The sequence below is a fragment of the Macrobrachium nipponense genome, chromosome 18 (genome assembly GCF_015104395.2).
Source record: "Macrobrachium nipponense isolate FS-2020 chromosome 18, ASM1510439v2, whole genome shotgun sequence".
NCBI classification, from domain to species: domain Eukaryota; kingdom Metazoa; phylum Arthropoda; class Malacostraca; order Decapoda; family Palaemonidae; genus Macrobrachium; species Macrobrachium nipponense.
Window position 1 is genome coordinate 46365905 of NC_087211.1, and position 27375 is coordinate 46393279.

Below are 27375 nucleotides of genomic sequence, written 5' to 3' on the forward strand. Positions count from 1 at the left end.
ATTGCTTGGCGATCGTTAAACTTTAACTACAAAGAAAAACAAATAAGGTTAAAAATTAAAAAGAAATGAGGACAAATATATAATAAAATCAATGCAGTGAGACCCATGTCAATCTGGTCAACAGAAACAAAATGCTCACCAAATCTGAACTTGTGGAAAATTCAACTACATACAGGATTAGGAAGATCAGTCAACAATTGGGTCACAACAAGAATTAAACTTATTGAAAACTTGCTGAACAAAAGGGCAAGTCTGTTTGAATTAACTGCAGCTCTAGCATTATGTCATGGATGGTATAGTCTGGGAAGATCTGATAATGAAGAACAAGGACAAAGCATCAAACTGAGAGGCACACCACTAGACGTTCGAATGACGAGAAACTATAACAACAACCTGTTTTCTGTTACATAGAGGCTTCTTAATATGGAGAGAGAAAGGGGGAAGAGAGCTAGCTTTGTGATAAAAGACAAAGATGATATAAGCATTTCAAGGTCACAAACTTACAAAGTAAGCTTCCACGAATACAGCCCCCACAAAAAATTCTGATCCATGAATAACAATTAAATATTAACAGTCTAATTACCATTATCAAATAGCAAAACATACAAGCTCATATGTACAGTGGTAATAAAGATTTAAACTATCCTACTAAATATAATGCAATATATTGCCGTTATATTATTTTTGTTGTAGGTATGGCAGTCTGTGGGTAATGAACTCTTTGCATAATCATCACAAGAATGTAAAAACAAGTGTACTTGTTTTTAAAACAATGCTGTCTAAAATAAACCAATACACAAAACAAAAAAACAAAAAAAAAGCCTGAAGAAACGAAGATGTCGTTTTTTATGTAAATATACTTCGGTAATCAAATGACAATGATATGAATGAATACATAATTAAACTTTAACTACAAAGCAAAACACTGGGGCACTTTCAGCCATTCAGTTCTTAAGGCAACAAAAGAAGTTGAAATGGGAGAGATCCAGATGTAGAAATTCACAAAATGAAAGGGAGGAAGTAAAAAAATCCAAAGGTGAAAACTTGCTGTACAAGCAAGCAATAGCCAGTGGGTGTTTAACAACAAAGGGAGGGAAAGGAAGTGGGAACGCAGGTAAAGTAAAAATGACAAGGATCTTATTTCCTTTGTTCAAACTAGGCAACTCCATAGGTTATACACCCATATTACTTGTGGCCAATCTGCTTATCTGATGCATTGAGAGTATGACCTGCTGAAATATAGTAAAATCTGATGAGTAAGAGACCGTTAGAGCAGTGACAGCACTGAAAATTTAATAAATTTTGCATTCAACAGTAATTCCAGTAATTTCTAGTCAAAACTATCAGGACTGTGCACCTATCATTTGAATTACAGTGGTACCTCGACATACGAAGGGCTGAACTTACAAAAAACTCAAGATACGAAAGCAAATACGAAAAATTTTACAGCTCTACATACGAAAAGTTTTCAAGATACGAAAGGTTGTTACTGTAAAGTCCCAAGATTCGCCCGGACACCGAGAACAATTTTAAAACAAAACTCCCGCGCCGCCAACTGAGTAAACTCGCCACCATCCTCCCGCTCTCCCATTGGTCCTGATGCTAGTCACCCATAAGATCCTGCTCTCCTATTGGTCAGCATCTACCCCTTGTGCTCTAAGTATTCTATTGGTAAAAGGATGCTGTAAATTGAAAAACTTATTCATGCAACACATTTAATAAAAAAAAACATTAGGTAAAGATAGAATAAAGAATAGAAATGAATGGTTATTTTACTGTTTGGTAGTTTCAGTAGTTGAAGAGAGATGATGAAAATTTATGGCTTACTGTGTAAAGTGATTGCTTGGCGATCGTTAAACTTTAACTACAAAGAAAAACAAATAAGGTTAAAAATTAAAAAGAAATGAGACAAATATATAATAAAATCAATGCAGTGAGACCCATGTCAATCTGGTCAACAGAAACAAAATGCTCACCAAATCTGAACTTGTGGAAAATTCAACTACATACAGGATTAGGAAAGATCAGTCAACAATTGGGTCACAACAAGAATTAAACTTATTGAAAACTTGCTGAACAAAAGGGCAAGTCTGTTTGAATTAACTGCAGCTCTAGCACTATGTCATGGATGGTATAGTCTGGGAAGATCTGATAATGAAGAACAAGGACAAAGCATCAAACTGAGGGGCACACACAGACGTTTGAATGATGAGAAACTATGATAACAACCTGTTTTCTGTTACATAGAGGTTTCTTATATGGAGAGAAAGGGGGGAAGAGAGCTAGCTTTGTGATAAAAGACAAAGATGATAATGCATTTCAAGGTCACAAACTTACAAAGTAAGCTTCCACGGAATACAGCCCCCACAAAAATGAAATGTTAAGATACAATAAAAGTTGACACATACTTACCTGGCAGATATATACTTAGCTTATGTCTCCGACGCCCGACAGAATTCAAAACTCGCGGCACACGCTACAGGTAGGTCAGGTGATCCACCCCCTACCGCCGCTGGGTGGCGGTAATAGGAATCATTCCCGTTTTCTGACAGAATTTTTCTTCCTCTATCTCCTGAGGAGGATGGGTGGGCCATTAAACGTATATATCTGCCAGGTAAGTATGTGTAAACTTTATTGTATCTTTAACAATTTCATTTTTACACATGCAACTTACCCGGCAGATATATACTTAGCTGATTGACACCCTTGGAGGAGGGTAGAGATAGTTAATCAATATGAATAGCAATTCAAAAACAGGGAAAACAACTTTTGTTGTAGGTACTAACAAAAATAAACTTAATTACCTTGATTCCTACCTTATTGGGCAGAAGACTTCATGAGAACTGTCTTATGAGTCTGCTTGCCTCGAGAGTTCCAGTGAGGATGAGACCTACACTGAGAACCCTTTCTGGATCATGTCAATGGGGGCGAGCCCGCTTACTCGACAGAGCCTTATTTGGATCATACCAATGGGGCCTATCCCACTTACATGGTAGAGCCTTCACCTTTGTCGTATCAACGACTAACCTACCCTCTTACAAGACAGAGCCTAGTCCAAAACATTACAAGGAGCATGAAAACAACCATCTCGACCTCTGACCACACTACTTTGTATACACTACGATTGAAAATGGTACTTTTTCTGACCACTTTCAATCGACCATAAAAACAACACCACAAGTATTAAAATCCCTAATCTATCTAAACTAAGCTAGATTGGTTTCAGCCCCTGTCCCAGCAACCGAATCCGCGACACGTAAGGTCCGAGAGCGAAGCACTTATCATAAGTCACACGTACATCTCTCAAATAGTTATACGCAAACACCGAATTGCATCTCAATATGTGGATCCAATTAAATCGTTTAACGACCTATTCTTTTGGAAAGCTAATGAGGTTGCTACGGCTCTGACCTCATGTGCTTTCACTTTCAGCTGCCCGAGGTATTCCTCTTCACAGGCAACATGTGCTTCTTTAATAGTTTCTCTGATAAAGAAAGCCTGTGCATTCTTTGACATCGTTCTTCTCGATCTCTTACCGAGCACCAAAGGCTCTCTGAGTTTCCTCCCATTTGTTTTTTCCTCTCTAGATAGAACTTGAGGCTCCTTACCGGACACAAAGTTCTCTCTATTTCTCTCTACCAGGGAAGTCAATCCTTTAACTTCAAACGTCCTTGGCCAAGGCTTAGAAGGATTCTCATTTTTTGCTAAAAATAGGGGGTTAAATGAACACACTGCAGAATCCTTTCTGAAGCCCACTGTGCCTTCTAAAGCCTGTAGTTCACTAATCCTTTTAGCTGATGCTAATGCAAAGAGAAAAATTGATTTTCTAGTCAAGTCTCTGAACGTTGAGTTATTGGGAGGTTCAAATTTCTTTTGACATGAGAAACCTCAGTACCACATCCAGGTTCAGCTGGGTGTTCTGGCTGTCTTGGACTTCGAAGTCTCAAATGATTTAATCAAATCGTGTAAATCTTTGTCATCTGTGATGTTTAGCCCTGTATCTAAACACCAAGGAAAGCATACTTTTATAACCTTTTATAGTCGAGACTGCAAGGTTACATTTTATTCTCAAATATAATAGGAAATCTGCTATTTCCGTCACAGAGGTACTGGAAGAGGTGGATACATTCTGATTCCTGGCCCACCTTCGGAACACTTCCCACTTCGACTGGTACACGCGTATCGTTGACGGCCTCCTGGCCCTTGCAATTGCCTTTGCAGCAGCGCTGAAAATCCCTTCGCTCTGACGAGTCCTTCGACAGTCTGAAGGCAGTCAGACCGAGCGCGGGGTGGGGAGGTTTTTGTGGTATCTGTCGAAGTGGGGCTGTCTGAGAAGATCGTTCCGTAAAGGAAGGTACCTTGGAAAATCTATCATCCATTCCAGTACTCTGTGAACCACTCTGAGCTGGCCAAAATGGGCGATTAGGGTCAGTTTTACTCCTTTCGTCAGAACAAACTTCCTTATACGTTTCCTATTATCTTGAAAGGAGGAAAAGCGTAGCCGTCTATTCCTTCCCAATTTAGGAGTAGGCCGTCTATCGCTACTGCTCTTGGATCTGAAATCGGAGAGCAGTAGTTCTCCAGCCTGGCATTCCAATGAGTTGCAAACAGGTCTATGTTTGACCTTCCCCAAAGGTTCCAAATTTGATTGCAGACCTCTGAGTGTAGAGTCCACTCCGTGGAAATGACTTGATCTCTCCTGCTCAACAAGTCGCTCTGACGTTTTTCTCGCCTTGTATACCTCGTCAAGAGTGTGATGTTCCGCTCCTTTGACCATAGAAGAAGCTCTTTCGCCTTCTTGTACAGTGAGCGGGAGTGAGTCCCCCCCTGTTTTCCTTATGTATGCTAGAGCTGTCGTGTTGTCGAATTTACCTGCAACACTGAGTTTGCGACTTGGGCTTCCCATTGCCTGAGAGCCAGATGCACTGCCACTAACTCTTTCTCGTTGATGTGCCAGACACCTGTTCCCCACTCCAGGTGCCTGACACTTCTCTCGGGCCCAACTCGCCCCCCATCCCGTCTCCGATGCGTCTGTAAACAAACACTAGGAGGGTTTCGGTAACTGCAGCGATAGTCCCTCGTTCAGTCTGCCTGGTTCTAACCACCAGCTGAGGTTTTTCTTTATCTCTCTGGACCAGAGGAAAAGATTCCACAGATCCTGATTCTTCTGGTCCCAATTCTCCTTCAAGAAGTAATTGAAGAGGTCTTATGTAAGCCTCCCTAGAGAAACGAACTGTTCCAACGAGGAGAGGGTCCCCAGAAGACTCATCCATTCCCTCGCGGAACATTGTTCTTTCTCTAGGAAGGTCTTCACTTTTAGAATGCACCGTTCCTGTCTTTCTACGGACGGAAACACTTGAAAACCCCGAGAATCCATCAGAATCCCAGATAGACAATGCTTGCTGGTGATCCATCTGGGATTTCCCGAGTTCACTAACAGTCCCAGAGACTGAGTCAAGTCCAACGTTGATCTTAGTCCTCCAGACACTGATCCCTGATTGCGAGCGAATCAACCCAATCGTCGAGATACAGCGATATCCTTATTCCTTTTAAATGCAGCCAATGTGCTACATTTTCATCAATCCCGTGAAAACTTGGGGAGCTGTGGGGAAAGACCGAAACAAAGGGCGCGAAACTGATATACTTGGCCCTGTATCATGAATCTTAGATACCTTCTGGACGAGGGATGGATGGTACATGAAAGTAGGCATCTTGGAGGATCCAATGACACCATCCATCCTCTCCTTTTCTCAGCGCTGAAAGAACTGACGACGTCGTCTCCATCGTGAACGTTGTTTGATCCACAAAGTGATTCAGCGCTTACGTCCAAGCACTGGTCTCCACTCCCCGGAGGCTTTTGGTACCAGAAAGAGGCGATGTAAAATCCTGGTGACTTGTCTAACACCTTTTCTATCGCCTTCTTTCTAGCATCTGTTGCACCAGATGTAATAGTGCTTGGTTTTTTAAAGGATCTCTGTATCTTGCCGCTAACTCCCTTGGAGTGGAAGTTAAGGGCGGTTTTTTTCCCTGAAGGGGATCAGGTATCCTCTCTCTAGGATCGAGAGGGACCAGTTTGTCCGCCCCTCTCTGAGCCCAGACTTTCGAGAACCTCAAAAGTCTGGCTCCTACTGGAGTCTGGAGGACTCCTGTCTCACTGTGGCTTCGAGAATGGCCTTCGAGAAGATCTGCCTCTCTTGAATGGCCTTCTACTCTTAATTGCGGGTCTTGAGGTCGTTCTTCCTCGAAAGGCTGTTGGAACGACACTTATTCGTTGTTCCCTCTCTCTTAGCCATCGGCACCGCCGGTTTCAAGCCTCTTGGCGGACTGAGCCAGAAGATCCTGCGTAGCTTTCTCCGACAGTGATCTGGAAATGTCCCTCACTGTCTCCTGAGGAAAAAGGTATTTCCGAGAGCGGAGAAAAAAGCAAAGAGGATCTCTGCAATGGCGAAACAGACTTGGAGAGAACGAGCTATACACAGGATCTCTTTTTGAGCACTCCTGCCCCAAAGAGAGATGCTACTTCTGTGGATCCATCCATGACTGCCTTGTCCAGACATGAAAGGACACTTGAAAGCACCTCCATAGTCACGAACTCCGGATCTTGCGCTCTTTTTGCTAGAGCTCCTAAGGCCCAATCCATGAAGTTGAAGACTTCAAGTGTGCGAAATAGACCTTGAGTAAATGGTCCATCTCGCACATTCCCCAAGGACGCTTTAGCCGACAGTAGAGAGCGTCTTCTAGAAGATTCTACTAAAGCAGAAAAATCCGCGTTTGCAGAAGCCGGAAGGCCTAACCCCATGGGTTCCTTCGTGTCGTACCAGACACCCGGCTTACCTGTCAATCTAGACGGAGGGCACAAAAACACCGTCTTACCTGCCTCCTTCTTAACCAGGAGCCAGTTCTCAGATTCTTGATGGCCTTCCTCATAGAAAGGGTTGGCCGCATCTTGACAAAGAAGGGATTTTGCCAACTTCGTACTTGATAGCAAGATCCCGGAGAAGGAGGATCAGCTGAACAAAGTGAGTCCCCAAACTCCTGAGAAGTAATGCAGAAAGTCTCTTATAATCATGACTCCTACTTCCTTCGTCTCTTATCCTCCGAGACTTCTTCCAAAGTTACATTCGGAGAGGGAGACTTCTTCGGTGAAGAAGTCCTGGCCGGTATGTGACTCTTATCCTTCAAGAGCTCGTCCGAAGGAGCTGTTCGTTCAATCCCCGAGATCTGTTTTTCCTCGTAAAGAACAAAAGTCCGCTCTACTTCTCTCCCTAGGTTCTTGATACCTACTAGGCGAGGATCGAGAGGATCGAGAGCCTGAGTTATTAGGCTCTTGGCGCCTATCCGGAGAAAAACTCGTTTCCATTCTCGAGCGCCTACTATGAGTAGGGCGCGAATCCAAAGTCAGGATCCTTTCAGGCTCTTGGTGCCTGTGAGGAGAGGCGCTTGCGCCTACTCTTCTGTAACTCTTAGGAGTAGGGAGAGCGCCTGACAGAAGGCTCCTTTCAGGCTCCTGAATCTTACGAGGAGAGGCGTCAGAGCCTACTCCTGATCTACCCGTATTAGGGCGCAAATCCTTGGAAAGCTCTTTTTAGGCTCTTGCTGCCTTTGAGGGGAAGCGCTTGCGCCTACTCTTGATCGTCTTACAGGAGTATGGCGCAACTCCTCGATTAGGCTCCTTTCAGGCTCTCGAAGCCTGCTAGGAGAACGGTAAGCGTCCGTTCTATATACTCTTCCAGGAGTAGGGCGCGAACCCCTGTTTTAGGTTCTTCGTAGACTCTTGGAACCTACTAGGAGAAAGCGCTTGACTCCCTCGAAGAAAGTCTACCATAAGGTCTTGAGTAACTTAACGAGACTCGATCATCCAGACGTCCTCTCGAACGTTGGCGCCTTCTAGACTCATCCTTAGAAGGAGATTTTCTTTCCCGCTTCTATCTCTCTTATTAGAGCGTTCTCGTCCTTTTCTACCACTTGCAGAGGAGATCCTACTCCTCGGAGATCGTTCGACAGATACGACCGATCGTCTTCTCGCAAAGGAGACTCCTTCCTGCCGTGCGCTATGACTCCTAGCTTCCGCGCTTCTACGAGGAGAAATACCATCTTCCCGCCTCGACGAAGTTTCAAAGGAGTCGTCTACTCTAGGAGGCGAATAGGCTCTTACTGGAGAAGATCGTCTATCATACTCCTCCTTCCTAACAGATTCTCTGACTGGAAGAGAGGCGTCCTTCCTGCGAGCAGGCTCCTTGCGCCTACTAGTCGAAAGCGAGCCTACTAACGAAGAGAGATTCTCTTGGAGATCCAACAGAATCTCTTAGTATATGACCGAATCCCTTCTGGAGAGGCTTCCGGATCCTTCATAGCCTTCTTAGGCGCAGGAGAATACTCCGAAAAGGCTCCGGGCTGGAGTCTAGAGCGCGCTACTCCTGGAGGTTTCCAGGCTCTCTTGAGAGGGCGCGATTTGTAAGAAGAGCTCCATCCTCCCGTTTAGGAGAGTGGACGAATCAGAGTCGAAAAACACTTTCCTAAGAGGCTTTTCCTATAGCTCTCTCTAGCAGCCTGGGACGAGTCTACAGGACCTGCTGAAGGGACGCCTGACCGTTGGGGATACTCTACATCCCCCCCTTGCGGCTTTCGACATTCCTCCTCCCTTGGGCATGGGAGTCTGAAAGAGGTCTAGGCCTAGGAGCGATGCGGAGTCGGTCAGATGCCCCTCCACTGCACTGGGGACACTGCATTTATCACTAGACACTTCACCCTTACCCTTGATTCATATCCCGCAATTGCTGTTGCAAATTGCGGATTGAAGCTTCCACAGCGGCTCTCTCGACAGACACATCTGCGGGTTCGCGCTGCGGGGGGAAGGAGCTGAAACCAAAAAGGAAGATGGCGAAGCTACTACAGGGTTAGAAAAACTATCCTGTTTCCGCAGAACAGGATCTACTTGAACTTCTAGCTGAAGCTTTTCTAATCCTATCCTTTTCTAACTTTCTAACATAAACGAAGTTAGTTCTTTCCATTGTAATTCAGTTAAGTTTCTCACATACATCACACGTATCCTTAACCGAACAATCCCTCCCCCTACATTTTTACACAAACAGTGTGAGGGTCCAAAGTAGCCTTAGGCAACCTCACCTTGCATCCCTCATTTACACATACTCTAAACAGAGTTCCAGGTGTTAACTCGGACATAATTACTAAACACAAAGCGTATGCCAACCAACACCAAAGATCAAGTACTTCCCAAATAATTCCTCGGCGAAGCAAGCAAGAAATTCTAATCAGGAGCTAACAACAAAGTTGTTGTCAGCACCGGCGACAGAAAAATTCTGTCAGAAAACGGGAATGATTCCTATTACCGCCACCCAGCGGCGGTAGGGGGTGATCACCTGACCTACCTGTAGCGTGTGCCGCGAGTTTTGAATTCTGTCGGGCGTCGGAGACATAAGCTAAGTATATATCTGCCGGTAGTTGCATGTGTAAAAATTCTGATCCATGAATAACAATAAATATTAACAGTCTAATTACCATTATCAAATAGCAAAACATACAAGCTCATATGTACAGTGGTAATAAAGATTTAAACTATCCTACTAAATATAATGCAAATATATTGCCTATATTTTTATTTTTTGTTGTAGGTAAGGCAGTCTGTGGGTAATGAACTCTTTGCATAATCATCACAAAAATGTAAAAACAGGTGTACTTGTTTTTAAAACAATGCTGTCTAAAATAAACCAATACACAAACAAAAAAACAGCCTGAAGAAACGAAGATGTTCGTTTTTTTATTGTAAAGTATACTTAGGTAATCAAATGACAATGAATATGAATGAATACATAATTAAAAAACTTTAACTACAAAGCAAAAACACTGGGGCACTTTCAGCCATTCAGTTCTTAAGGCAACAAAAAAGAAGTGAAATGGGAGAGATCCAGATGTAGAAATTCACAAAATGAAAGGGAGGAAGTAAAAAATCCAAAGGTGAAACTTGTGAAAGTCCGCTGCTGTACAAGCAAGCAATAGCCAGTGGTGTTTAACAACAAAGGGAAAGGAAGTGGGAACGCAGGTAGTAAAATGACAAGGATCTTATTTCCTTTGTTTCAAACTAGCAACTCCATAGGTTTATACACCATATTACTGTGGCCAATCTGCTTATCTGATGCATTGAGAGTATGACCTGGCTGAAATATAGTAAAATCTGATGAGTAAGAGACCGTAGAGCAGTGACAGCAACTGAAAATTTGATAAATTTTGCATTCAACAGTAATTCCAGGTAATTTCTAGTCAAAAACTATCAGACTGTGCACCTATCATTTGAATTACAGTGGTACTCGACATACGAAGGCTCAACTTACGAAAAACTCAAATATCGAAAGCAAATACAAAAACAAAATTTTACAGCTCTACATACGAAAAGATACGAAAGGTTGTTACTGTAAGTCCCAAGATTCGCCGCCCGACCACCGAGAACAATTTTAAAAAACTGCCCGCGCCCGCCAACTGAGTAAACTCGCCACCATCCTCCCGCTCTCCCATTGGTCTGATGCTAGTCACCCCATAAGATCCTGCTCTCCTATTTGGTCACATCTACCCCTTGTGCTCTAAGTATTCTATTGGTAAAAGGATTGCTGTAAATTGAAAAACTTATTCATGCAACACAAATTTAATAAAAAAAAACTTAGTAAAGATAGAATAAGAATAGAAATGAATGGTTATTTTACTGTTTGGTAGTTTTCAGTAGTTGAAGAGAGATGATGAAAATTTATGGCTTACTGTGTAAAGTGATTGCTTTGGCGATCGTTAAACTTTAACTACAAAGAAAACAAATAAGGTTAAAAATTAAAAGAAATGAGAACAAATATATAATAAAATCATGCAGTGAGACCCAGTTCAATCTGGTCAACAGAAACAAAATGCTCACCAAATCTGAACTTGTGGAAAAATTCAACTACATACAGGATTAGGAAGATCAGTCAACAATTGGGTCACAACAAGAATTAAACTTATTGAAAACTTGCTGAACAAAAGGGCAAGTCTGTTTGAATTAACTGCAGCTCTAGCACTATGTCATGGATGGTATAGTCTGGGAAGATCTGATAATGAAGAACAAGGACAAAGCATCAAACTGAGGGGCACACCACTAGACGTTTGAATGATAAGAAACTATGATAACAACCTGTTTTCTGTTACATAGAGGTTTCTTAATATGGAGAGAGAAAGGGGGAAGAGAGCTAGCTTTGTGATAAAAGACAAAGATGATAATGCATTTCAAGGTCACAAACTTACAAAGTAAGCTTCCACGGAATACAGCCACCCCACAAAAATTCTGATCCATGAATAACAATAATATTAACAGTCTAATTACCATTATCAAATAGCAAAACATACAAGCTCATATGTACAGTGGTAATAAAGATTTAAACTATCCTACTAAATATAATGCAATATATTGGCCGATATTTATTTTTTTTTTGTTGTAGGTAAGGCAGTCTGTGGGTAATGAACTCTTTGCATAATCATCACAAAAATGTAAAAACAGGTGTACTTGTTTTTAAAACAATGCTGTCTAAAATAAACCAATACACGAACAAAAAAACAAGCCTGAAGAAACGAAGATGTCGTTTTTTATGTAAATATACTTAGGTAATCAAATGACAATGATATGAATGAATACATAATTAAACTTTAACTACAAAGCAAAACACTGGGGCACTTTCAGCCATTCAGTTCTTAAGGCAACAAAAAGAAGTTGAAATGGGAGAGATCCCAGATGTAGAAATTCACAAATGAAAGGGAGGAAGTAAAAAATCCAAAGGTGAAAACTTGTGAAAGCCCCGCTGCTGTACAAGCAAGCAATAGCCAGTGGTGTTTAACAACAAAGGGAAAGGAAGTGGGAACGCAGGTAAAGTAAAAATGACAAGGATCTTATTTCCTTTGTTCAAACTAGGCAACTCCATAGGTTTATACACCCATATTACTTGTGGCCAATCTGCTTTATCTGATGCATTGAGAGTATGACCTGCTGAAATTAGTAAAATCTGATGAGTAAGAGACCGTAGAGCAGTGACAGCACTGAAAATTTAATAAATTTTGCATTCAACAGTAATTCCAGGTAATTTCTAGTCAAAACTATCAGGACTGCTGCTACCCTATCATTTGTAATTACAGTGGTACCTCGACATATGAAGGGCTCAACTTACGAAAAAAAACTCAAGATACGAAAGCAAATACGAAAAATTTTACAGCTCTACATACGAAAAGTTTTTCAAGATACGAAAGGTTGTTACTGTAAAGTCCCAAGATTCGCCGCCGGACCACCGAGAACAATTTTAAAACTCCCGCGCCGCCAACTGAGTAAACTCGCCACCATCCTCCCGCTCTCCCATTGGGTCCTGATGCTAGTCACCCCATAAGATCCTGCTCTCCTATTGGTCAGCATCTACCCTTGTGCTCTAAGTATTCTATTGGTAAAAGGATGCTGTAAATTGAAACTTATTCATGCAACACATTTAATAACAAAAAAAAACATTAGGTAAAGATAGAATAAAGAATAGAAATGAATGGTTATTTTACTGTTTGGTAGTTTCAGTAGTTGAAGAGAGATAATGAAATTTATGGCTTACTGTGTAAAGTGATTGCTTGGCGATCGTTCGATACTCGTAAGTGCTGGATGTAAACAGAAGTTTTGGAAGCTTTTTTTTTGTTTGTTTATTATAGTTAATGGTTACTTAATAATTATTTGAAATGAGTACATGCAATACATTTAATCAAAAAAAAATTGTGAATTAGATATCATAAAATATAAAATAAATCAGACTGCCAACAAATACGTATTTTTTAGAATTCTTCTTCTGTTTTAATATTTACGTTACGTATATGTTTCATTATAGCTGTCAGTAACTCGGTACCTCCATTAGGTAAAGATAGAATAAAGATTAGAAATGAATGGTTATTATACTGTTCGGTAGTTCATTAGTTGAAGAGAAGATACTAATGAAAATTTTATGGCTTACTGTGTCCTAGGAAAAGTGATTGCTTGGCGTTCGTTCGGTACTCGTAAGACGGTAAGAGCTGAATCTAAACAATTGATCGGAAGGTTTTTTTTTGTTTGTTTGTGTGCATTATAGTTGAATGATTAATTAATAGTTTGCAAATTTAGTGTACATACTGATTATTTAATACATTTTTATTTTATTGGCAATATTCTAGAAGCTTTTAGCTTCTTAGGTTTTAGATGTCAGAATCATAGACTAGGCTACAGTAGCCAACCGATAACACAGGCTAGGCTTATTGCTAAGGGACATATGCTAAAGTCCTAATATATGCAGTAAAAATGGGGTTGAACATTACATGCAGTTGAATATTACTCAAGTATGTAGAGTATTATGCCTTTTTGGAGTCATATTTCTTCCGTCGGATCGGCGTCGTAACCCTAGAACATGTGTTTTAGGCCTGGAAATATAATTTACTGGGGTGTTTTTGGAGGGCTTGGAACGGATTAGCCATTTTACATGTAAAATGTGGTCTAAGATACGAAGGCGCCTCAGAACGGATTAATTTCGTATCTCGAGGTACTACTGTACCTAGTTAAAAATCAAAGCAAAGAATGAACAACACAAATTACAGCAAAATGTTTGAGGATGCATCCCTGAGCTTCATATTAAATTTTAAAGGGTATGATTTAAATGGAGAAGCCTATTAATTACTTGACTAGGCTTCCATACGAGACCAATATGGTACATGTATAGACAGCCATTTTGCAAAAGTGTATAACACTTTCACCAAAATATAATCACAACTATTTTGGATCACTGGACACCTATTTCTGTTATCTTGCTAACTATCTTTGAGGTTTTGGTAACTACATTCTGCACTATATATTACTTAAAAATAAATTAATATAAATGTTAAAAGCTTCCATACAACCCGCCAATTCTTCTGTTTTACATAGTATATATATGCTGTGCATTACTAATTTTCATTAAGTAACTGTAGTGGGAAAATTGAAAAATTAAATTCATTTATTAAAAATTTATTGAAAAGTTAAAGCTTATACATCAATACAGCACAATACCTTTGTAAGATTAAAAAAAATAACAAAATACATTACCTATCTTTAAATAAAAGCTATGTACATAAACAGTAGGCTTATACAATTCACTGCTGCAATCTCTGTGAAAAAGATGCAGAGCTTCATGCTGTTTAGGTCCCAACCAGATGTGAGGTCGAGCTGCCTTTATATGTTCAACAGCAGTTTCAGGGTCCACAGATTCTTCTGCAAAATTGAAATAAAATGATCCATAAAATATACATTACAGTATATCTCACACTTGGCACATAAATAAAACTGCTCCATGCCATTATACACCCAATACAAACCATCACACCAATTGTAATTCATGCAGGTGGAATTTCTAATAATCATACAGTGATTTGTCATAACATACTCAACATTTTCCCTTACAAACATCTACCAGCTACTTAAAATGGTAATTCAAAATATTTAAGAAAAAAGTTGCCATATATAGAAAATTTTGCTCAGTTCAAATACTATACATATAGTATTATCACACCAGTGGAGGAAACAACATCTAAGAAACAAAATGATATTGTTATGATATAATAAAGTTTTATACATACTTACCTGCAGATATATACTTAGCTTTAGACTCCGTCGTCCCGACAGAAATTCAAATTTCGCGCGCCACACGCTACAGTTAGGTCAGGTGATCTACTGTCCTGCCGCTGGGTGGCAGGAATAGGAACCATTCCCGTTTTCTATCAGATTCTTTCTCTCTACCACCTGTCTCCTGCGGGGAGGCTGGGTGGGCCATTAATCGTATATATCTGTAGGTAAGTATGTATAAAACTTTATTGTATCATAACAATATCATTTTTATACATTCAACTTACCTGTCAGATATATACTTAGCTGATTGGCACCCTCGGTTGGTGGGTAAGAGACAGCTAAATACTGAAATAGACAGGTAAACAACTATGTTGTAGGTACAAATAAACCTTGGTTCCTACCTGATTAAGCGGAAGACTTCGTGGCTACTGCCCCAGGACTCTGCTTCGCTTCAAGAGCCTCAGCGAGATAGTGATCTATGGCTAAGAGATCTTGTGGGTCTGCCAATGGGGTCCTTATCCACTTACTCGGCAGAGCCTAAATGGCCTTTGTCATGGGTGCTAATCCACTAATATGACAATAAACCTGCTTTAAAAGCATATACGAGGAGCAAAAACATACATCCCGACCACCTGATCCTAACACCTGTGTTAGTTCTAAAGATTGTAAGGAGTATCCCCACTCCTGACAACAACCCAAAACTCAACACCACCATATACACGCACACACCAGTACCAAAAAAAAATTTTGTACCCCCTTATTTGTCGGATATTCCTCAGTTCCTTCTGACAAAAAGCAACGGTCGCCTGTGCGACGCCTAGTGCCTTTGACAGTCAAAAACCAAGAACATCTCTAACTATAGGGTTTATGTACATACACAATAATTAAGGATCAGTTTTTGCTCCAAGTCCCAGCACCGTATCCGCTGACACAAACGGACCGAGAGAAGAAGCACTTCTCATAAGTTACCCTGACATCCTTCAGGTAGTGAGACGCAAAAACTGAATTGCATCTCCATATGTCGCTTCGAGAATATTCTTCAACGACATATTCCTTTGAAAGGCTAGAGAAGTAGCAACCGCTCGAACTTCCTGAGCTTTACTCTAAGAAGTTTGAAGGAGTCATCTGGGCAATCATTGTGAGCCTCAGTAATTACACTTCTTACAAAGAAGGCTAAGGCTAAGGCCCCACCGAATCCGTCGTGGCGCGTCACGTGCGTCCAACACGGCTACGCGTTTTTCGCGTTTCAATCAACTGTCATAGTTCAAACACGAGTGGCCCCACACGGCGCATGAGCGACGTGCGTCTCCGAGCTTGGGTCCGCTTGAAGGAAGAAATTGTGGTAGATCTACAACAACCTGCATTTGAACCACCTGCCCAACTTTGAGTTATAATCAAATGTGATGATTTGTTGGTATTATAAAGGATTATAGTATTTTTTTATTATATTCTAATGGATACATTTATATATATATCTTTGTTTCAGAAGTTCCTGTATCAAAGTGTTCAGTTCACACACAATTCTATGTATCTTAATTTTGTATTAAATAAAATAAAGTGCAACTTTACAAATTTCGAAATCAGTAATCCTTCCCTCAGAGTTACTACAAGTTTCTTACTTTGATACGGATCTTCTGTAATTGGTATCAAATTTTGATATTCGAGATATAATGCCCTCGTGAATTAAGTCAAAGGTTTTCGGCGTTATCCGACATCCAAAAAAAAAAAAACTTGTCTGGACGCTATCGTAACTTATGAAAGAGTTTTGCATATTCTCCACTCTTTCCTCTTCTAAATTTATGTCCATACGGTCCAGGTTTTCCTACTGTTCAACCCCTCTAATTTGGTTGACAGCACCGAGTCAGAGGAAAACCTCGCGCGCGCTCCTTTCATAACGGCAACTACTGCTAAAGTTTGAATTGTCCGTCTTAAAACCGCACTCGTGTGTCTGGTTGGGCCACACGCGCAGAAGACGGAGACGCTTGTAGACGGATAGCCGTGTTGCACGCACGCGACGCGCCGCGACGGATTCGGTGGGGCCATAGCCTAAGGCGTTCTTAGACATGGGTCTTTTAGGATCTTTCACAGAACACCAAACCCTGTTTGACAACCTCCCAACTGCTTCTTTTACTCAGGTAAAATTTAAGGGCTCTACTAGGTTCGACAGGCCCTTTACTTCAAAGCTCCTGGGCCAGGGCTTTGAAGGATTTTCATTTTTCGCCAGAAAATAAAGTCTGGAACGAACAAATGGCAGCCTCTCCTTTAAAAAACCAACCCTAGAATCAAGAGCATGTATCTCGCTCGTTCTTTTGGCTGTAGCGAGAGACAACAGGAATAAACATTTTCTCGTAATGTCTCTGAAGGAGGCAAGGTGTGGAGGTTCGAACCGCTTCGAGGTTAGAAATTTTAGGACTACGTCCAGATTCCAGCTCGGGAGGGGTTCTAGGAGTATTGATTTTTGAAGTCTCGAATGACCGGATCAGATCAGGAAGATCCTTATTATCAGCTATTTCTAGGCCTCTATTCCTGAAAACAGCTGAAAGCATACTCCTGTACCCTTTTATAGTGGATACGGAAAGACGCGATTCCTCCCTCAAGAAAAGAAGGAAATCTGCCAATGTGTTGTTCACAGAGGTATTGGAGGAGGACAGCTTTCTTCGATTTACAATATCTCCTAAAGACTTCCCACTTCGATTGATAGACCCGTATAGTTGACGGTCTACGGGCTCTAGCGATAGCCTTTGGCAGCTTTTTGAGAAAAGCCTCTCGCTCTGACGAGTCTTTCGATAGTCGAAAGGCAGTCAGAGCGAGCGGGGAGGTTTTGATGATACCTCTCAAAGTGGGGTTGTCAGAGCAGATCTGCTCTGTTTTGGAAGAGATCTGGGAAGTCCACCGTCCACCTTCCAGTACCTCTGTGAACCAATCTTGAGCTGGCCCAATATGGGGCTATTAGAGTCATCCGCATCCCCTTTGAGGCCACGAATTTTTCTGATTACTTCGCCCAGAATTTTGAATGGGGGAAAGGCGTATGTATCGAGGCCCCCGACCAAATCTAGTAGAAGGGCGTCGACAGCGAATTGCTCTCGGATCTTCTACTGAAGAGCAGAAGATGTCTATCCTTTTGGAGAGGAACGTGGCAAACAGGTCCTATGTGAGGTCTCCCCCATAGAGCCCAAAGATGTCGACAGACCTCTGAGTGGAGGGTCCACTCTATGGGAAGGACCTGGTTCCTCCTGCTCAGTCTGTCTGCTCTCACGTTCCCTCTCTCCTTGGACAAATCTCGTGAGGAGGATGATGTTTCTCTCCTTTGCCAAACTAAGTGATCCCTCGCCAGTTCGAAGAGGGAAAACGAATGAGTCCCGCCTTGCTTTCGAATGTATGCCAGAGCGGTGGTGTTGTTCGAGTTGACCTGGACCACCCCATCTCTGACTATTGATTTGAAGTACTTGAGGGCAAGGTGTATGGCTATCAATTCTTTGCAGTTGATGTGCCATGACATCTGCTCGTTCGTCCAGGTGCCTGACACTTCTCTTGTTCCTAGCGTCGCACCCCATCCCGTTTCTGAAGCGTCTGAATACAACACTTGGCTTGGGTTCAGCACGGATAAGGACACTCCCTCGTTCTTTTTGAGAGGGGCTAACCACCATCTCAAGTGATTCTTTACCTCGAGAGGTATCTGGAACGAGTCTGAAAGTTGTCCTGTCTTCCAGTTCCATACTTTCTTTAAGAAGAACTGCAGGGGGCGAATATGAAGTCTCCCTAAGGGGAAGAACTGTTCCAGCGAGGAAAGAGTTCCTAGAAGGCTCAACCATTCCCTCGCTGAACTTTGTTCTCTCCCTAAGAAGTTTGAGACTTTCATAAAGCCTCGTATGAGGTCTTTCCTGCGAACGAAAAACTCGAAAACCCCGAGAATCCATCTGAATCCCCAGATAAACCAGGTTCTGGCTGGGGATCATCTGAGACTTCTCGAGGTTCACAAGTAATCCTAGAGATCGAGTCATGTCTAAGGTCGTTTTTAGGTCCTCCAAACACTGAGTTTCTGATCTGGCCCTGATTAGCCAGTCGTCTAAGTAAAGGGAGATTTTTATTCCCTTTAAATGAAGCCACTTCGCTACATTCTTCATTAGGTTCGTAAAAACCTGAGGAGCTGTGGATAGGCTGAAACACAAGGCCCTGAACTGAAAAATCTTCCCCTTCATTACGAAACGAAGGTACTTCTTTGACGAGGGATGAATGGGAACATGGAAGTAGGCGTCTTGTAAGTCCAGGGAGACCATCCAATCTCCTGGACGAAGGGCCGACATCACCGATGCAGAAGTCTCCATACGGAACTTCTCTTTTTCTACAAATTGGTTCAGAGCACTTACATCCAGAACCGGTCTCCACCCTCCGGAAGCCTTCGGGACTAGAAAAAGGCGGTTGTAAAATCCCGGAGAGTGTGGATCTAGCACCAGCTCGATGGCTCCCTTGTTCCACATTTCCTCTACCATCTGAAGGAGCGTGTTTCTCAGCACAGGGTCCTTGTAACGAGCTGACAGTTCGAGAGGAGTTGACGTCAGGGGAGGTCTGTCCCTGAAGGGGATGCGATATCCCTTTTCTCAGAACCGACATCGACCAAGGGTCGGCTCCTCTCTTTGCCCAGGCTTCCGATATCCAGTAGCCTGCGCCCACTTACCTGTGTTTGGAGGTTCTGCATGCTATTTTCCCTTCTTAAAGGAACGGAAGTATGATCTTCCTCGCTTGTCGGAAGTCTTCCTTTTGAGGGGGGGTCGTGTCCTTGGGACCTCCACGAAAGGGCTGTTGATACGGAAGTGAGACTTTTTTGAGCAGCTGTCGTAACTGTTCTGTTCTTCTTTGCCGATTGGACAAAAAGGTCTTGCGTCGCCTTCTCAGTAAGTGAGTGTGATATTTCCTTCACTAACTGAGAAGGGAACAGATGTTCAGTATAAAGGAGCGAACAGCAAGGCAGTTCTCTGATGAGAGAAACAGCCTTGGTCAGAAAAGAACCAAAAAACCGCTCTCTTTTTTTAGTATCCCTGCTCCAAAGAGGGAAGATACTTCTCCAGAACCATCCTGGACCACCTTATCAATACAGGCCAGAATGCTATGAAGCACTTCCGGGCTAAGACTTTCTGATTCTTGAGACTTCTTAGAAATTACCCCAAGGGACCAGTCTAAAAAATTAAAAACCTCCAGCACGTGGAAGAGTCCCTTGAGGAGATGATCCAAATCAGACATGCTCCGACATGCTCCAGTATCGTGCAGAGGATAAGGCTTGTCTCCTAGAAGAGTCCTACCAGACTCGAGAAATCCGACTCTGCAGAAGCAGAAGAGATACCCATATTCTCTCCGTTTGTACCAAAATGTCTTCTACCTGTCAGTCTGGAGGGAGACATACAGAAGACAGTCTTTCCAGTTCTTTCTTGGAATTCATCCAAGAAACCGCAGATTGGAGAGCCTTCTTCATTTGAAATGTCCGGTTTCTTTTCAAGAGGCAGCTTATATGGCTTATTGTTCCGAAGAGAGACCGAGGCGAAGGCGGAGCGGCAGGGCTCAGCGATTCTCCGTATTCCTGGAGCAGAAGTGCGGATAAAGTCTTATAATTAGACAGTCCTTCATTAGCTGGGGCTTCGTCTTCCGAGACATCCTCTAGCTCGAGCCCAGCTGAAGGAGAACGATCCCTTGCAACGGACAAACACTCCGTATGGTCGCACATATTCTGAATTAGGAGAAGCCTCTATCGGAAGGAAGGACTGGCTGGAAAAAGACTCTACGTTCTTTTTGTAAGAGAGCTGGAAGTCCTTTCTATTCTCTTACATGATATCACCGATCTTTCCTTCTGAAGTCCCAAAGAGGAAGGAGTCGCTTTCGAGGAGAAAGAACTCTTGGAAGTAAGGCGATTCTACCTGGTAAGGTTCCGCATGTCTGGAACGTTCCGCTTTTGAAGAAAGCTCTTCATGCTCGTAGAGTTCCTCTTGTAAGGAAAATTCCTCTCGTCTGGAAAGTTCCACTTGTTTGGACTGTTCCACTCTTCCGGAAACAAAAAGATTCCCATTTGGCAAGTCCCAAGTGTCTTGAAGGCGATCCGCGCTTTGAAGTTCCCGCTTGCTCGGAAGGATCCGAGCGCTTGGAAACTTCCGCTTGAGTGGAATGCTTGGAAAGTTCCGAGCGCCTGGGAGGCGAATCATGTCTGGAAGCTTTCGTGCGTCTGGAAGGTTCCGCCTGTGCGGAAGGTTCCACATGCCTGGAATGTTTGGAACATTCGGAATGTTCCACTCGCCTGGAAGATTCTGCGCGCTTGGAAGATTCCACGCGCCTGGATAGTTCCGCACGTCTTATGGAAAGTTCTTCCACGGGTAAGGAGAGTTCGGAACGTCCGCGATATTCCGAGCGCTTGGAAGGAAACTCTTTGGTACGTTCTGTTACCATAGAAGATTCCGTGCGTCTGACCATTTCCGAGCGCCTAATAGGCTCCTCACCTTTGGAAGGTGCCTCTTGCTCAGAAAAATCCATGTAACGGTCCTTCAGTTCGTCTACTTCTTCGTTCCTGGACATTCTCTCCTTTCTACCGGAAAGTTCTCGTTGCCTGGAAAGGGCTTCTGTCCTAACTGGCGCTTCTCGCCAAGATGGTTCTTCCGGGTCTGAAGAAAACCACTCATCTATAGGAGCTCGTTGCTTGGGAGAAGATGGAACAATCTTAGGAACCTCTCGTTTCGAGGGAGGTACCTCTGAGCGCGCCGCGGACCTCTTTATAGGAAGGGAGTTATCTTTCCTACGAGGTTTCTTGGAAAGAACTCCAACCAATGAGGAGATCTGTTCCTGCACTTTTTGTAGGATCTGAGCAGTAGTCGCATCCCGTCCCTGTCCGTGTCGGAACGAGGGGAGGGAGATCTGGAAGGTGTCTGAGATTCCCTTACAGCACTTGGAGTCAACAAGATTCTCTTTTTTACTGAAGAAGCCTCTTCAGAAAGTGTTCTGGACTTGAGTCAAGCGCCGTAGCTTTCCACCTCCTCTTCAAGGGCGAGAAAGATTCGTGTCTTTTCCACCCTCTTCTAGGTGAAGGCGACTCTTGACGACGAAAAAACACTCGCGAAGGATGCTTTTCCTGCAGCGATCCCTGGCAGTCTGGGGCGTAACAGAACCTGCCAAGAAGGGACGCCATGACCGGTGGGGAACCTCTACAACCTTCGTACGGCTTTCGACATTCCTTCTCCTCTGGGCCAGGGAGCTTGGAAGAGGTCTAGACTTGGAAGAGTTGTAGAGCCGATCAGACGCCCCCTCCACTACACTGGGGACACTCACATCACTGTCCACTGTTAAATCACACTCTTACCTTCTAATGCCGCCATTTTAACCTGCATTCTATGAGGGTAGCCTTCAGATCCGCAATTTCCGCTGCTGAATCTGTAGGATTTAAAATGGGTGAAAGGGCAGAAATAGGGGGGAGAAGGATTAATTAATGCATCATGGGAAGAAGCTAGAAAACTAAAAACTAGTTAGCTAGACCTAGATCTACTTCGGCTTTTGGAAGCTTTCCTCAGCCTATCCCTTTCTAGCTTCTTCATATAAGAAGTAAGATTCTTCCATTCTTCTGCACTCAGGTTCTCGCACTCCTTACAGGTGTTAGAAAAAGAACATTCATACTTTCTACAACGCCTGCATACAGTGTGAGGATCTACCGAAGCTTTCGGCATTCTCACCCTGCAGCCCTCATTCACACACCTCACAACAACACTCGAGTCAGACATTCTTAGAAAATTCCAAAATCAAGTTCAAGAAACGGTCCACAATAGCGTATGCCAATACAACGATCCAGGTACGTCACCAAAAGTCGGTCAAGAAGATCAATTGCGATGAAAAAAGAATTCCAGCCACGAGGTACCAACAACAATATTGACAGTACCGGCGACAGAAAGAATCTGATAAAAAATGGGAATGGTTCCTATTCCTGCCACCCAGCGGCAGGACGGTAGATCACCTGACCTACCTGTAGCGTGTGGCGCGAAATTTGAATTTCTGTCGAGACGACGGAGTCTAAAGCTAAGTATATATCTGACAGGTAAGTTGAATGTATAAAAATGCAATTAATTACAGCTCCCCAGATAAAAGAGATTGTGATCTGATAAAAACACTTATAAACACGCGGCCTGTTTTTTAATAGCATTCATTTTGTTACCTATGAAACCTGCAGGCAAAAGGAAACATGAAAGAATCCCACCCATAAAACTGAAGGAATTAATTAAGACCTCACTTCTTCCTTGGATCATTACAGACATATCCTTTAGAACAGAAATACTGATAGACTCTGGGAAACATGTGGACTGAAATTACAGATCTCAAAAGTGAAATGAATGAAAGACTTCCAAGCGTGTGTGACTGCAACTCTATCAAGATCAGCATATTAGAAATCAAATCTCATTACAGCGAACATTTACTTATCCACAATTCTGAGAGAAGTGTCCTAAACTTAACTTGTCAATATTTTGGTATCAGATACAAGTACTTTACCAACACCAGAGGTATACCAATAGTTTACATTTAAACAATTGGGTTACTAGTGTAGAAAGTGTATGCAGGGAGTAAATCTTTTGTTAATCCTTATATTCATACTTAAAAAAACATTTGTTCTTTGAGTATGGTAATAGCAAATATTTTAACATACACAACTGCACAAAGTGATTAACAAAAGCGTATTGACAAACATCAGTCTCAGTATGGTGATATCACAAAGTGTGCTTAGTAGAACAATGTAGACACTACTAAAGGTTTATTGCAGTTACTTGGGCCTCCACATGCTCCATTTTTTTTCCATTTATCTTTTGCCTGTTCCCTTTGGTCTTTTCTTAGCTAACCACATTTCTCCAATGAGAATAAATCCTACCAAGAACACAGTCTTGTCTACGGTGCTTGCCTGAAGATTTTGTTCTTAAAATTACAAATTTTAGGAGTAATTTGTATTTTTTCTAACATACAAACTGAGGTCTTTACATATGGGTTATTAACTTCCAGCCGACCAAGGTTTGAATACATGCAGGAACATTATACAATATAAGTTGAAACTGAAGAAAAAGAAAAATAAAGTCAGAAGTTGGACAGGTATGCGGGCAGAGACCAAAGGGAATAGATGACAAGCAGTGTGTCTCACTATACTCCTGTTTTTTTTCCATCTGTCCAGCCGCCAGTGGTGTTTGCGCATGGTAACACTGCATCCCAGGCTTTAAATAATATCCTATTTCGAATATTAATGGTGTAATTCGCATACAGTAAATTATTAAAACACTTTTCCGTTGCAAATGTGCACCAAGATATCCTTTATTTACCTAAACTTCCACATAGCCGTAACTATTAAATTAAAGCCCGGGACGCAGTGTTACCATGCGCGACCCACCACAGGTCGGATGGACAGATGGAAAAAAACAGAGTACGGCATAGGTGCGCATAGTAAGTGTAGTAACCCCTTATGGTGATGAAAGAGTACGTAGTACTGTTATGTAACTTGAATTGCTCCTAGGAGGGAATAAGAAGATAATTTAGAAAAAAAGTAAAAATTGTCAATGTTTATTATGCAGTTAAAAGATAAAGCAAAATGTTTTGAGTCAGTATGGGAGAGTGTAAGCTTCTAGAACTTCCAATATTGCATATGGCATTAATACTTGATGGAGAGCACTGTTAACCAACAAGGAAAGACCTTTGTTCATTATAAAGAATATACAACAGGCCAGTCTTCATACTTGTTTTTAAAGTTCTGAAGTAACTTTCAGATAAGTTAAAAGAATCACTTAACATCTAGTCAATTAATAATTCTAGTTTCATGGTGAGATCATATCCTGTGCATATAAAATATACAAAGAAATGAAGTCAATGAAAGAAATAGAATGCATACAGTAGCATACATGAATACTGTATCCCCTCTAGCTTTCAACTGTAATTAAACGTGTACAAAATGAAGTTTTTATTGTAAAACTAATATTGTAATACCTACCTGAACACCTGAACTAGCCCTGGTCACTTACCAGCCCGAACCATCATTTATTAAAAATTTATCAAATCTTTGGTTAAAATAAACGATCAGTGTTGCCAATCTCCTGGCAAACACCCTCGTTACCTAGTTACCAGCCACCGCTAGTAGCCCTGCCTCACGGGCCGTCACACCTGCCCTCTCAGTCAATCATAACTCAATAACTCTGTATGAGAGGGGAGGAGGGTGGGAATCATTCAGGTGTTCAGGTAGGTATTACATATTAGTTTTTACAATAAAAACATTCATATTGCAATACACCCCCCTGAACACCTGAAACTAGCCCGATTAACAACATTAATTTGGAGGTGGGAATCAAATCTGCCCGGCCCTCCACTGTACTAGTTGTCAGTCAATATAATTGAGTACGCGAGTCAGTCTCAAGTTCATTTGTCACTCGTCCAAGCTAATCTCCGATGTGTGGCCTTCTAGGCCTGCCATATGTGGAGGGAAAAACTCCCTGCACCTCTACTACCTAAGGTCAAAACTCATTGAGTGCGGAAGGGATACAAACCTGTTTCCTCTCAGCTGGCTATGTGCCTCACCTGAGTAGAGGAAAAAACTGAAGACCTCCCATGTGGCTCTCGGCCTCTCATGTATGGAGGGAATCTGAAGACCTCCCATGTGGCTCTCGGCCTCTCATGTATAGGGAATCTGAAGACCTCCCATGTGGCTCTCGGCCTCTCATGTATGGAGGTTAACTGAAGACCTCCCATGTGGCCTTAGGCCCTCTCATGTCGGAGGAGACAACCATGTCCATCGGTGCGTCTGCGACGGTGTCGTCGATCGTAGTGATGTCCTCTTGTAGTGTTGTACCTGCCTGTCTGTACTCTGCCTGGTTGGCACTTGAAAGAATACCCTCAGATAGACCTAGACATGTTCTTTCCTATCTGCCCTATACTTAAAATCCTCTTGTGATATATCATATCATGAATACCTTATACATATTCCTAATAGTCGCTCCCTACTCTAATACTAACTCAGACAGCAAGATTGTTGGGTTTAAAAATAGAATTTAGGCCAAAGGCCGAGTATTGGGACCTATGAGGTCAGTCAGCGCTGAAGGAAATTGAGAAAGTTTGAAAAGGTGTGAAAGGAAGAAAAACCTCTGTTGCACAATGAGTCCAGTGTTAGGAGAGCTTGGAAAATAGGATGAGAGAATATGGAGAGAATATGAAATCAGAAAAGAAAGAGAGAGAGAGAGAGAGGGGGAGATAGAGAGAGAGAGAGAGAGAGAGAGAGAGAGAGAGAAAACACAATCGTCTAGGATAGAGAGAATATAAAATCAGAGAGAGAGAGAGATAAAATCAGGGAAAAAGAGAGAGAGAGAGAGAGGAGAGAGAGAGAGAGAGACGAGAGAGAGAGAGAGAGAGAGAGAGAGAGAAATTACGATCGTCAATATCTCCACCTCCGCAAATTGCAGCAAGTTAAAAGGGTATTATCTTAACGATAATACTCGTATAACTCCGTACAGCTATGAACAACCGAACGAGAACTTGTTGCTAATGCGATCGACTCCTATAACAACATCACTTTATTGTATTGATCAGCGTGTGACAGTAATCGAATCCGATAGCAACATCCGTTATTGTATTCATCCGCGTGGGACGGTAATTACTGTATTCATGTTATAAATGCAGCTGAAGCTAATAAGGCAAAATTACGTTCATCAGCAACCTGGACAGAAGTCCCGAGCTTTTGTATGAATTCCAACGCAGCCGTGGTAAAAGAAACTAATAGCATGAAAGAGCTCATTACTATTGTTTTCACACAGACAAAGGATTAATAACGTATATAAAGTGTAAGGTTCGTAATACCTATGAAAACGAGTGAAAAACGAACGGAATCCTAAATTTAACGCCATCTAACCCGAGAGGGAAAAACTAGCTTCCAATGAGACGTATCAGTCAAATTTTGGTCTTAAATTACATCGTAAGACGAACAGTATGACTTCGTTACATAAGTTAAGTATCCAGATATTCATTAATATGCTAACTAAGGACAAAAACATTTGCCGAGACCAAGTGATATGGTTGAATCTGAAGCCAAGGAGAAAAAAAAAAATAGACTAGCCGCATCCTTGTCTGTCTAAACCACACCTCCTTACAATAGTGCTGTTTGACGACAAGCTAGTGTATTGTAATTTAATTGAAAAGTAATAAAATATATTTAAAGGTAATATTAATTAACTTATTAGGCCTAATATTAATTTCAGTTATTGTAATTTGATAATACGACTGGTAATAATTTGTAACTGTAATTGACATAAGCTCAATGTAAATACTGACGGCAATAGTCTGTTAAACGTATGAAGACGTCATACATACAAATTCCTTATATCTGACATCTGATTATATGCCCCAAGATAGATACCTCATTGACTATATTAAATGTCAACATAGTTGAAGACACGTCTCCTTAAGACGTTTGTACAACTTGGCATAAGTGAGAGTGTTGTTACGTTAGTCATTTTAGTCAATCAGAGAGAATGAGATGGATACGGCGACGCAACCCGTATTCGTCATCCGCTGATTCCAGCGTGAATGACTGCCGAAGTTTAGTGTTTATACTACGCCAATATATGATACACATAATACAATTATAATGCTTTAGTCGGACAGAATTTCCATCTTCATTCTGTTTCGATTACATTCAATATTAATTATCCTCAGATCGGATTCTCGTTCGTTTTGTCAATTACACCCCTGTATTGAATTATCCGAAGTCAGAATGC